Below are 13,381 nucleotides of genomic sequence, written 5' to 3' on the forward strand. Positions count from 1 at the left end.
CCCTGGAATGGAATCAAGCATCCTAGGACCGGTTTCTGGCTATCAGCCGTCTTCAGCCAGGATAGCTTGACTCCAGTGGCATGGAGAGCACAGGACTCACGTCTGAGCATACCCGTCCCACTCGGGTGACAAATGCAAAAACCACAGATGATGGACAGAATGCAGAAGAATGTCATACATTCACCCCAGTACAGAGATATGGGCTTAAATCCATCGTTTTTTTGCTCACCACATCACCCCAGTTCAGACATGGCCATATGCAAATCAATCTTGACCCTGTGCCTCATGGGAACAGTCCAGTCCGAACTGCCAAGCCATGTCTTCCCTGGACCGGAATCAAGCACCCTAGGAACGGTTTCTGGCTATCAGCCGTCTTCAGCCAGGATAGCTTGACTCCAGTGGTGTGGAGAACACAGGACTCACGTCTGAGCATACCCGTCCCACTCGGGGTGACAAATGCAAAAACAACAGTTGATGGACAGATTGGAGAACAATGTCATACATTCACCCTAGTACAGAGATCTGGGCATAAATCCATTGTTGTTTTACTCACCACGCCACCTCAGTTCAGACATGGCCATATGCAAAACAGTCTTGACCCTGTGCCTCATGGAAACAGTCCAGTCCGAACTGCCAAGCCATGTCTTTCCTGGACCGGAATCAAGCATCCTAGGACCAGTTTCTGGCTATCAGCCGTCTTCAGCCAGGATAGCTTGACTCCAGTGGCGTGGAGAGCACAGGACTCACGTCTGAGCATACCCGTCTCACCGGGGGAACCGAGAGTGTCAACGAGGGAGCAGCAACACGGAGGTTCCTGGACTACACCTCCCATCGTTCCTTGTGGCGCTTCATGCCACGCACCGCTTCCAGCGCGTCAGGAGGCGTTAAAAGGGGGCCAAGGCTCTTGCAGCATGGGATGCATATGGGCGTGCCCGGGCCGCACCCGGGCAAAGCCCCGGCCAAGAGAAAGAGGCTAGTCTGGGCCGCCCTCCTTTCTTGAAGTGGATCTACTTGCAGGTACTGTTAGCGCTGAGAACTTTTTTGTTTGTCATCGAGTCATCTACTGGGCTAAGGAGTACACACGTTCATGTAAATCCCAGTACTGTGGTCGCGTTGACCGAGGAAGCATTTATTTTTTACTTTACAACCAGAGACGTTATTACTTATTGCGTTAGAATATCTTTAATTGTATTGCACATCCTTGAGTCTTTTTTGGGTACAAATGCACTGTTGAGAAATTAACCAGTTTCAGTATAAGCTTTTTGAATATAGCCTTGAGGAATTCCATATACGTATGTATTGAAGTGTCTCTTTTAACTTATTTAGTTTCTTTATGCATATAGTCTAATAGTATATTAGTCATGTTAATTGTTGATTGCTAATTTGCCCTGAATTAAGGAGTAGACTCTGTGCTTCCTATACTGCTCATAATTACAAATCAAAAATGAGTAGGTGGAAAGTAACTTCTGGGAAAGGCGTTGTTGGAACTTTAGATGCTTTTTTACTGAGGGCTGAATCTGTTATTAACAATGAAATTATATTAACGGAGCGTAGGTTATCTCTGGAGCCCTTCACCTCGCACGGCAGGCTCTCCCTTACCCCTGATTTTCCTGATGCTTTGTCTGTCCCACAATCAGGAGATGCCGTTAGAACAGCAGAGCCAATCTCTAATTGTTGACACAACACAATTGAATGAAACAGTCTCCTTAATAATCCGAGAGCAGGAAACAGGCCCAGTTAAACAAAAACTGCGCCCAAGAGCACAGAAAGCAAAAGCAAAATCTACCTGCCCCAACAACCCCCCTCTGTAACTAGAAAAAAACGGGGATCTGGGCATCTGAAGAAACCCGTGATGGGAAGCCAGGGGGGGGATTGTGGTAGAAGTATCCACTATGGGTGATGTTAGTGAAGGAAACCCAACCAGCCGGAATCAGATTAATTTAGGGGCATCATGTGCTGGTTCTTTGGAGGGGGATTTTTGGGGGAGACTAGAAACCATGTTGACTACCCTATTAGATCCCATTCTTCAAAAAATAAGTAGGGTTGAAGACAGGTTGTCTAATTTAGAAAATGCTTGTGGCAAATACTCCCCATGACACTGCAATAGCAAGCTCATACAAGCCCAAAATTCAAGTTATCACCTAAAGAGGAAGAGTGGGGAAGGACAGAGATGAAGGAGCCGCTACTGTGAGGTCAACATCCAATAGTAGGGCACCAGACAAGAGCTGTTCAAGTAGTCATAAGCCTGCTAGCACTTACATTTTAGACCCAAGATTGTCTGCCGCAGAAGGACAAGAGGCCAGAGGTTAGGTCTCTTCAGCCAACAAGTCTTCCTACCATTGATCTCCCTCCTGAATTCACTCCCTATGTAGCGATTTTGGGGCATGATCTCGCCACTCCCCCCAGGAAGAGTAACAATTATGGGCAGTTAATAAATAAAATAACTCATTAGTTCACACAGAATACAATAGTTGGTGCCAATATATCTAATAACATAATCATGGCACGTAGTATTAACTGGATTGGGAGCTCCAGTAAACAAGGGATTGGTGACTGCATCATTATTAACTTTGATAATCCCTATACTGCAGGCCGTATCTTTTCATGGGATTACAGTCTCTCTCCATTAGTGGGCTCTGTGATTAGAATATTACCCCTGTTTTTTTTTTATAGGCCGCCTAGCAGCAGGGATATGACTACGGTTGTCCATGGGGAATACCGTTTGGGGGATGTTTGAATAGGACCAGAACCTACTCATCATCCAACTCCCCTGGTGCAACCCAAGCCAAATTGGATAGGCATTTTGGTATTAAGCATAGATTGGCTTTAAACAACAGATTTGATAGTTTGACAGGTATGGAGGAATGCGACTGACTGCGGGTCCCTGTATCTGCAGGGTCGGAGCAGGCTGCATCACCCCAAGATGTTAGGGTTGTAACGGTTGGGCAACCAAGGTGGAGCGCTAATAACTTGTTATCTTGGAAGATAGCAGGTTTGGCTGCTAAGCTACAGGATCCTAGATGGATAGCCTACGTTAAGCAATTCCCGGTAATTTGCCTACAGGAAACGTGGTCGGTAGATTGTGACTTTTTCCTGGAAAGCATTTGATTGCTTCATAACATTACACATTGTAACAGTTGGACGACCCCACCCATTTTAATCATTCTCTCTACAGCGTTTGATGAGAGACACCTCTCCTGCTTAGAGAGCTTTTTTGAAAAGTTTTTTGCTGTGTACACATATCTTATATTACACACAACATGCAACAATCATCTTGATCAATATTCATGGTCTGTACATTAGCCTTCCACGTGTGATTGCCATGCATCTCAAACGTTCCATCAAAAAACAAATATGTGTTACACAAAGCCCCTGGTGTGTGTGTGTGCACATTATTGTGCTCCCTTTCGGTCTGGGTATTCGTGGCTCTAAGAAGTATCAGGGGCCATGGGCAGAGTGCACAACCTTGATCACATGTGACAAACAGTAAACAGCAATGTGTAGGTTTCTTTTGCTGTACGTTCTGTTGACAGGCTTTACCAATATACTAATGTGTTATATGAGAGACTTTCAGATTCACATTTGACATGTATTCCTTGACTGTAATGAGTGTTATCACTGTGTATGATGTAGCCTCACTGCTCATCCTCCTTTCATACGACCACATTCACACGTGTACACTTGGCGATAGCAAAACTTTCAATAATACCGCACACCATTGACATGCGTGTCTGCGCATATCCACAACCTTGACAACGACATGTAATGTTCACCATTCAATCTTTTCAAACTCCATCTCATTAAACAGCAATGTGAAGGTTTTTTTTGCTGTACGCTCTGTTGACAAGCTTTACCAATATACTAATGTGTTATATGTGAGACTTTCAGATTCACATTTGACATTTATTCCTTGACTGTAATGAGTGTCATCACTGTGTATGACATAGCCTCACTGCTGATCCTCCTTCCATTCGACCACATTCACATGTGTACGCTTCGAGATAGCAACACTTTCAATAATACTGCACACCATTGACATGCGTGTCTGCGCATATCCACAACCATGACAACGACATGTAATGTTCACCATTCAATCTTTTTAAACACCATCTAATTAACGATAGTTTCCGCCCTCCCGACACATGCTACACTAATGTAAATAGCACACTCTGTGAGGTCAAAACTACAAAAGAAGCACACATAAGTACACTTCCTGGCCAGACAGGAACTGAACAACGCCCAGGTCCCCAGAATAATTATTCACACCCCAACGCTGGGCTGGTGTACGCAACCTCAGCCCACTTTGTGTACTTATAAATAGGATAACCACAACAATGCACGTCCCTCTTCTTCTACACTGCCTCAGGTGATATGGCCGCATCCACCTTGCATATCACAATGTGCATAAAAAAAAGGATCCATGAGGTATACACCATCCTGGCAATCAACACAGGCTCAATTGATTGGCTCAAGAAGGGCATAGCGGGAGCTGACCATGCAATAATGCCCTGGGCATTCTGACACCTTCCATCGTGGTATCGAGACATCATCCCCGACCCGAGACCTGGTCTCCTACACTACAAATGTACCCCGGACTCGGAGCTTGCAGCAACACATCGTGGGACACACCGGTGGTGGCAGGTGAGCAGTAAGGCCTTGGTATGCAAGACCTACAAATGAGCACAATGCGGGGCAAGGGGCTGGAGTGCAGCACCGTGGGTGCACAGGTGCATGCAATCGATTTTCTCATAGCTAATAATGTAGGACTATATTATCAAAGAACGGTGATAACATTATCACCGTAGAATCTGAGCTTCTATGGGAATTCACAAGTACATATTATCACCGTTCCTTGATAATATGACCCCTAATCTCTGGCCTCATGTGTTTCATTTTAAGGACTTGCTGAACAACACTCGTCCTCGCGGACCCCAGCGTCCTACACAAACGGGTGACGGGAGGGTAAACACTAAGGGCTGGGTGCAGTTGGCCGACGCTCTGTCTCCACCTCCCTCTCTTCTTTTGACTCTCCCTCCCCTTCTCCCTTCCACCAACTCCCCCTCCCTTCCATTCTCACTATGGTCCTTTCATTCGGACTACCTTTCTTTACCTCTTCCACATAGCACACATACTTATGTTTCATTTTTGTCTTGCAGGTTTTCTATGCTGCTTCCACTGGAGTCCAACCCACGTTTTTTATATTATACTGTTTGTTCTATTAAACTTACGTTTCTATTTTTGTGTTTTAATAAAGGTTACTTTTATTTCAAATAAATAACTTAGTGTATATGTCTTCTTTTTCACGTGTCTATTATTTATTGTGAAAATCATCTGTTTATAGGAGATTTTAAGGGCAAACCTTCCTAATATTACAGTGCACCTACCAAACAAAATCTAACTGACTATTAGACAAATGAATCCTGGGTAATTCTACAAGTGCAAGAGTTCTATGAGTTGATCACTTTATAACATCCTAAGTACTGCCCGTGTGATTACAGAACAAATAAGGCACTGCCTGGGACCCCCGAGGCTTCAGGGACTGCCGAGGCCTACCCTGCATATTTAAATAAAGCCCTGGAGTGTGGCAATCCCCTGAATTCAGTTGGCCTTCAACCCCCTGAACAATGAGTAAACAGTACCCGGGAAGGTAGCAGTCCCCTAGGCTGCAAACCATCTCTGTGCCCTTCCGCGCCTAATTTACATGTGACATTCAGATCCCCAGTCCTACAGAGATCCCGCAATATAATAATTAGATTGGCCATGGAACATTACCCACCAGGGGCCTCATTTAAATGAACGGGTGAGACCCCGCTTTTTTTTTCTTCTTTTTTTCTCTCCATTTTTACCATCCGCATCCCCTCTATTAAAGCGATACGAGGTTTTCCTCCTCTAGCTTCAAGTAGTCAAACAAGGATTTGCTATCACAGGGTGGAAGCCATGCACCAGCCCTCTAATAGCAAACACAAATGTCCCGCAAATGCCCACCCCAGAACATTGCATGAGCTGCGCCTGACAGGTTACCCTCCCTAGGACCATGATGCATTTGTTAGTATGAACGCATACTAACACTACCTACACAAGTGTAGTACAGTGACCAGAATATAGTGAAGAAGCAGAGGAAGCGCAAAATCTAAAAGTTCAATGAACTGACGACCCTGGCCTGAGTAGAAACAGCTACACGAAGAAAACGGGTCTTCAGCAGAACGCAAGCAATTTTGAAATATTGGTGAGTGGTGCTTTCTTTTTCTCTTCTCCTGCTCGTCGCCAAATTTATGTAGTGACGAGGCAGACAGCAGTGGTTCCAATAAGCATATTTATTACAGAAAAACAAGACACCTGAAACAGCCACCAACAGGAGCAGACAGCAAGGTAACCATCTTCTCCAGCACCGTGTACAAACTCCGCAAGGTTCCTCTCATGACAGCCCTACATTCTAACATTACATACTAAGATTCTAGTAGAATTACATACTAACATTCTACTATGACTTACAGTGGAATACTACACAGAGCATATGACTTTACAGCAATGAGCTCCTGGTTTCATCCACGAGTCTTGAGACCAGTAGGGGTAAGTGTTTCGCTTCCCACTCCCTATATTGTATAAACGCTAACTAACACTACTTCCACGGGTATGCTACAGTGCCCAGAGCACATCACTTTACAGCAATGAGGTCACAATTTAGGCTCACGGTTTAATCCCCGAGTCTTTACACCACTAGGGGTGAGTAGTTTGCTTCCCACTCCCTAAATAATATAAACGCATACTAACACTACTTACACACTTATTGTACAGCGGCTAGTATCCTACAGCTCCCAGAGCCCATCACTTTACTGCAATCAGCTCGGTTTGATCCCCGAGTCTTCACAACCGTAGGCGTGAGTACTTCGCTTCCCACCTCCGGTATAGTATAAAAGCATGGTACTGGTCAGTAGTTCGCTTCCCACTCCCTGTATGGTATAAACGCCTACTAACACTACTTGCGTACGTATACTACAGCGCCCAGAGCCCATCCTTTTACAGCAATCACCTCAGTTTCATCCCCAAGTCTTCACACCGGTAGGCGTAAATACTTTGCTTCCCGCTTCCGGTATACTATAACAAACAGTAGAGGTCAGTAGTTCACTTCCCACTGCCTGTATGGTATAAACGCCGACTAACACTACTTGCACATGTATTATGCTACAAACACCAGAACACATCACTTTACAGCAATGACCTCACGGTTTAGACTCTCGGTTTGATACCCGAGTGTAGCACCATATCATATCAGCACCATGTCACTATGAGCAACACCGCACTTTCAGACCGGTGACAGTGACTACTTCGCTTCGCATTCCCCCACAAAGCTTTCAGTGCTCCTACCCTCCTTTTCTACTTTTTTTGCCCTTTTTTCCCCTTACTCGCTTCAACGGGTTCACAAAATGGCGGCCAACACTCCCTAGTTGCAACACCATCACAGCCAATAAGCAGCAAGCTCCTGCTCGTAACGCCTCAGCCAATCAGATGGCAGAATACCTAAATATCGATATCTGTAAATTTAGATATTTCTCAAAAGCTACTGAATGGATTTACACCAAATAAACAAAAGCATGCTTTCTATACCAAGACCCTTCTCCCTGCCAAATTTGGGGTAATTCCGTTCACCCGTTCCACATGTTGCCTTGTCTAAACTTTCCTATGGAAATGAACATGGAGAAAACACGTTTTGGGACCCCCCTTTTATCTCGGCCCCCCTTGACGAATAACCCCCAAACTTTTAACATAGGGGCTGATATGAAGAAAGAATTTGTTTTCAGACTTTCATGAAGATTCATCAAATGACGTCAAAGTCATAAGCAAAACAAAAAATGCTCTTCCATTGGAAACTCGGTCCTAACTCTATTCCTACCTACTGGCAACCATCAGTAGGTAATAAAGAACAAATTAGAATAGTTCCTAGATTATTTTAGCTTTCAAAACTTCTCTCTATTACAGTCTTTCTAATTTTCCATATAAACAATTTTATTAATATTCAAGTACACATAGAAGTCAGAAATGCAACGTATTCTATCAACACACTTTCTAGAACATTCTACAACACGTGGAGGTTAAAAGTTCATCAATTTTTTTAAACCTAACGATATTTGTTTGCAACATTTTCTTGACCATTTAACGGCAAATGCAGGTGTGGTTGAGTTGATCACATTTTATCCTATAATATTTACTCCACGTTCAAACTGCTTTTTCTTAACCAATCACAAAGATGCTTTTCCACAAAACGAATGTGCACCCTACTTTTAAAAAACAATGCTTCATCTCCCAGTCAGGTACCGCTTTGTATGTGAAAAAAACGATTTCCCCGTCTTGAAACATATCTCTTATACTACGAAGGAACTGCATGAGCTACAGACATCTTTCCATACCTTCCAGCCACACCTTCAAAATGCTAGTGTGGATCGTAGGACATAGCTATGTTTTCTTGCGCAAGAGGTATGCAGAACAGAGACGTATTGGTTTAGACCTAGGTTTACAAAATGTGGACATTAAATGGTTTGGACAGAGAGGATTGAAGTGGCACCAATAGCTGCGTTTGGTTAAAACCTGTTTGCATCTCCAACACCCTGACCTCATGATTGCGCACTGTGGTGGAAACGACCTAGGCACATTGACTGGGGTAGGTTTGGAAATGCTTATGAAGGGCACCTTTGGACAATTGATGTTACTTTTGCCTCAAACTGTCTTTGTATATTCCAGTATATGCCAAAAACAGAAGTGGAAATGGTTCGAACAATTTTGCACTCAGATTGAAAAATCTCAGACGAAAGTCATTAAAGCTGTGTCTGCATACCTCAGAGACCACAAAATGGGCTCCATCTACAACAACAACATATGTTTTGATATGGCGGATATATACAGAAATGATGGAGTACACTTCACAGATCAGGGAAACCGAGTTTTCCTAAATAACTTAAAGCTGTGCATCCGCAATTATATGCAGCTCCAAATAATGAACACAAGGGCTCTCTCTAGAACCACCCCATAACTTACAACTTAGGCCCACTATTTTAGGGCCAGTTAAAAGCAACTCCCAGACCCTCGCCAAAATATATTCTCCACACAGCTGTGGCACAGCGGCCAGAGCATCTCACTTTCCAGCACAGACCTGTCGCTTTGATCCCCGACTGTAGTTGCACTTAACAAATACCTTCACACTCCCTATACAACACCACCTAAGCACCATATACAAGTTGGACATGTGTGGCACAGCGCCCAGAGCACATGACTTCACAGCATAGCGCACACAGTTTAGGCTCACAGTTCCATCCCCGAGTCCAGCAGCAGCTCAATTTAACAGCATGACACTCTACGCAATACCTCACTTAATTTCCGTATCCCACACTTTCAGACCGATAGGGGTCAGTAGTTCAACGACTTTACCCCGAGTCTGTCAGCAGCTCAGCTTACACCCCCAGTGCCATCAGACCCATAGGAGTGAGTAGTTAGCACTTCATAAATACCAAATTGATTTGATAAGCGCAAATTTACCTTCGCACTCCCTCTATAACACCCCCTAAGCACCATACACAAGCTACAATGTTCGAAACAAAAGTTCATCCAAGTAGCTATAACTACATGCTCACACTACTTGGACAGGTATGGCACAGCGCCTAGACCATATGACTTCACAGCATAGCACACACAGTTTAGGCTCACGCTTTCATCCCCGAGTCTGGCAGCAGCTCAGCTTAGCACCATGAGACTCTAGACAATACCTCACAAATTTTCCGTACGCCAGGACTTTCAGACCAGAACAGATCAGTAGTTTGTCCTAGTAGGTATAAACACATGCTGACACTCCTTCCGTAGGTGTAGTGCAGCGGCCACGGCACATGACTTCACAGCATAAGACACAGAATTGGAGCTCACGCTTTAATCCCTGAGTCACGCACCAGATCACCTTAACAGCATCAGACTTTAGGCAATACCTCACTTAATTTCCGTAACTCCCCACTTTCACACCGGTAGAGTGAATACTTCGCTTTGCACACCCTCTATAGCACACCCTAAACACCCCACAGAGGGTACAGTGCTCCTACCCTCCTATTTCCCACTTTTTTGCCCTTAATTCCCCTTACTCACTTCAACAGAATCACAAAATGGCGGCCAATACTTCCTACTTTCAACCGCTCGCACCGCTCGCAGCCAATAAGAAGCAAGCTCGTGCTCATAACTCCTCAACCAATTTCGATATTTCTCAAAAACTACTGAAGGGATTTACACCAAGTAAACAAAAGCGTGCTTTCTAAACCAAGACCCTTCTCCCTGCCAAACGTGGGGTAATTCCGTACACCCGTTCGACCTGTAGCCTTGTCTAGAGATTCCTAAAGAAGATAACATTGAAAAAACATGTTTTGGGACCCCCCTTTTTTCTCAGCCCCCCCTTGACTAATCACCCCCAAACTTTCCACATAGGAGCTGATTTGAAAAAAGAAGTAATTTTGAAACTTTCGTGAAGATTCGTCAATCAGCGCTCACGTTATTGGGAATAGAATGTTGCCATTTTCCTATGGTAACTAGGTCCTAACTATAACTACCTACTGGCGACTGCCAGTAGGTAATATATAGATAACATAACCGAGACTGGCCCTGTGGTAACAAGTGATCTGATTGGCTGGCCACAACCAAGTAGAAAATGTTGCATCCGCTATTACAGGACTCAGGGACTCAGTCCCTCTGTGGATTCATGTAGGTTTGTTAGCTTTTTTTGACACTCTAACTCAATATTGGTAGAGTGAGTTCTAAACAGACTATAAGAATTGTTTTAAAGGCCCTGATACAATGAAGAGGACAAGTGTACACCATGTCTCTAGTGTTAGACATTATGTTTGCACTGTTTGTAATGTCAGGACACAGGAGTCTATATTACATTTGGTATGATGGAACTGATATGATACTCAACATATTTCACACAGGTCCTGTCCTTTGCCCCAATGTACAGAAAACATCTTTTACTGCAGAGGGAAGGAGGGCCAAGTTTAATCAAATCGAGACTAGAGACTGGCTAAACAATTATTGCAACACTGCAGCTACCACAGCATACACAGTTGAATGACTATTGTGCTGTGTTCTGCAGGTGGATAATTCATAGTGCACAAAAGTGTCCTTTTGCATTGTCTCCCCCATTTTTTGTAAATTGATACAGCTGATTTTTTAACTCTGCACATTGGGGAGCTGCTATCCAGTCCCCAGGGCATGTGCTCTGATACTAAAACAGGGTAAAATTAGCTAACTCATACTTGTTATATTTAACTTTCTAGTTAGACCATGCTATGTGGTGAAGGAAATACGCCAATGGAACAGAAAATCAAATGTTAACTGTGGACTAAAACACTTGCTGTGCCATCCACTATGTATTCAGGCCTACATATTTAGTCTGTCTCCTGTAGCATTTAAACTTACAAGTGAACCTGTCAATATACCCCTTGACAGGACAGATCACTACTTTTAAATATGAAATAAGTCTCACTTAGGTAGGCCTTGTATCCCATGTGGTAGGGTGCCTAGTATTTAAAAGTGGAATAATCAAGAATTTAGCATTGTCATGCACCCACATTGACTAGATCCCAAAAGCTATTTTCACTCGGGAAGGCAGTAGCCTTCCTATGAGGAAAAATAACGTTCAGATAAAATATTAATCCAGCTACCTTTGGTTTGGTATAAGTTACAGAGATGATTCTGTCACTTCTTTTTATTGTTGAATTGTTAATACCTTATTAAGAAAGGTAACTTTTAAAAAGTTATACTTTGTCTGCCTTAACCTAAGTAGTCTTATTAGCATTAGGCTGCCACCACCTGGCCCCTATCAGTGCATCCACTTAATGAGGTGTGCAACAGAAACAATGGTTTATGCCTTTTGGCAGGAAGAACTTGGTGTGTGGTATGTGATTCCTTTCGGCTCAGGAAGGGCAGCTGGTAATGTTCTCAAACATGATTAACGTGAAAGGGTTCAGAGGGAGGCCGACCCATTGATAATCAAGGATAAAAGGAGATAAGGGGAACATAAGCCTTTGTTCACTGGACAATCAGTATCTAGCTATGCACCAGCCAAATGGGAGAGGAAGCTGGTCCCAGAACGAATTTGCTGTTGTTGATCATGAGAAGACTTCTTATTTCCCAAAACACACCCATCAGCCACCTCCAGGAGCAAAAAGTTATACCATCGTGGATTTTACTTAAAATAGTGTACTGTGGCACAGTTTGTAGTAACACAAAAAGGGTGTGATGCAAAAGTGGGGATGTTTTAACATGGGACTTTTTTCTACTGGGTTATAGTGTGTCCAGGAGTCATCCCCATCTACTGACTAGTAAATCTTACAAAAGTAGTATCTCATTAACGTCTCACCAGAACACATATGGACCTGAGGAAGTGCACAAGAGGAGTGCACCTGTTGTCTGTAACCTGTGTGGTGACCTGAAAGGCTGGGCCTGCTCCCACTTTGTACCCACCCAGGTATGAGAAGGAGGCTCCAAGAGTCAGTTGTCTGATGTCCTGTATGGCTAAAGGAACACAACATGCTCCAAGAGGGCTGTTTTCTGAAGTACTCAGCTGACCATTAGCAACTGGATCTGGACTGGACACTGCTTGTGTCCTCTACTGAAGTGACTCCTGGTCCCTATGCACTTTGCCTGAGGTCCTGGGAGCCTTATAAGTGACCAAACAAAGCTGTTCCATAAACTCTAAAAAGTTGGTACATGGAACGTTTTGGGAAATTCGAGACCTCCAGAGCATCAGAGGTACCTTGAGGAAACAGTGTCTGAATTTGAATTTGAGAGGATTTTGTCTTATGCAGCTCCAGGCTTGCCCTACTGGTGGAGTTTCAGCTCCATAAAGAAGACTAAGTATAAAGATAGAAATATTGACTGGGGAAGGAGCAAAAAGCTTTGAATGACAAGAAGATTTCAGAAGGCTTAAATAATTAATGTTCCCAATCAAAGCTTTTCATGTCGAAACCAGCAATTTCAGCTGGACCTCTTTGACTTACAAGAAGACTTTGCCAGATACAGCCTACAGCCTTGCTCTTGCCCAATTGCCCTTGCCTCATTGGAGGATTTTGACTTCCATTTCACTGAATTAGTACTAAGGTACAATTTATGACTGGGACAAACCCCCATGTGGTAGCCGATCTATGCTCCATCATGATCATCTAGATCCTGGTCAAACACCAACAGTTACTTTTGATTGGAGCGATACTGTTTGTTGGGGCTTTTTGCCTTAAACTTTAAAAAATAATATATCTAGTTACGAACACTAGATATTAGTTGTTTTTATCTCATTTAGCTCCTTAAATATTTTTCTATGTTTAGAAACTGGTTATAGGGTTTTTTAGTGTGTCTAGTA

This window comes from Lissotriton helveticus, chromosome 6 (assembly GCF_964261635.1).
Source record: "Lissotriton helveticus chromosome 6, aLisHel1.1, whole genome shotgun sequence".
In the NCBI taxonomy this organism is placed as follows: Eukaryota; Metazoa; Chordata; class Amphibia; order Caudata; family Salamandridae; genus Lissotriton; species Lissotriton helveticus.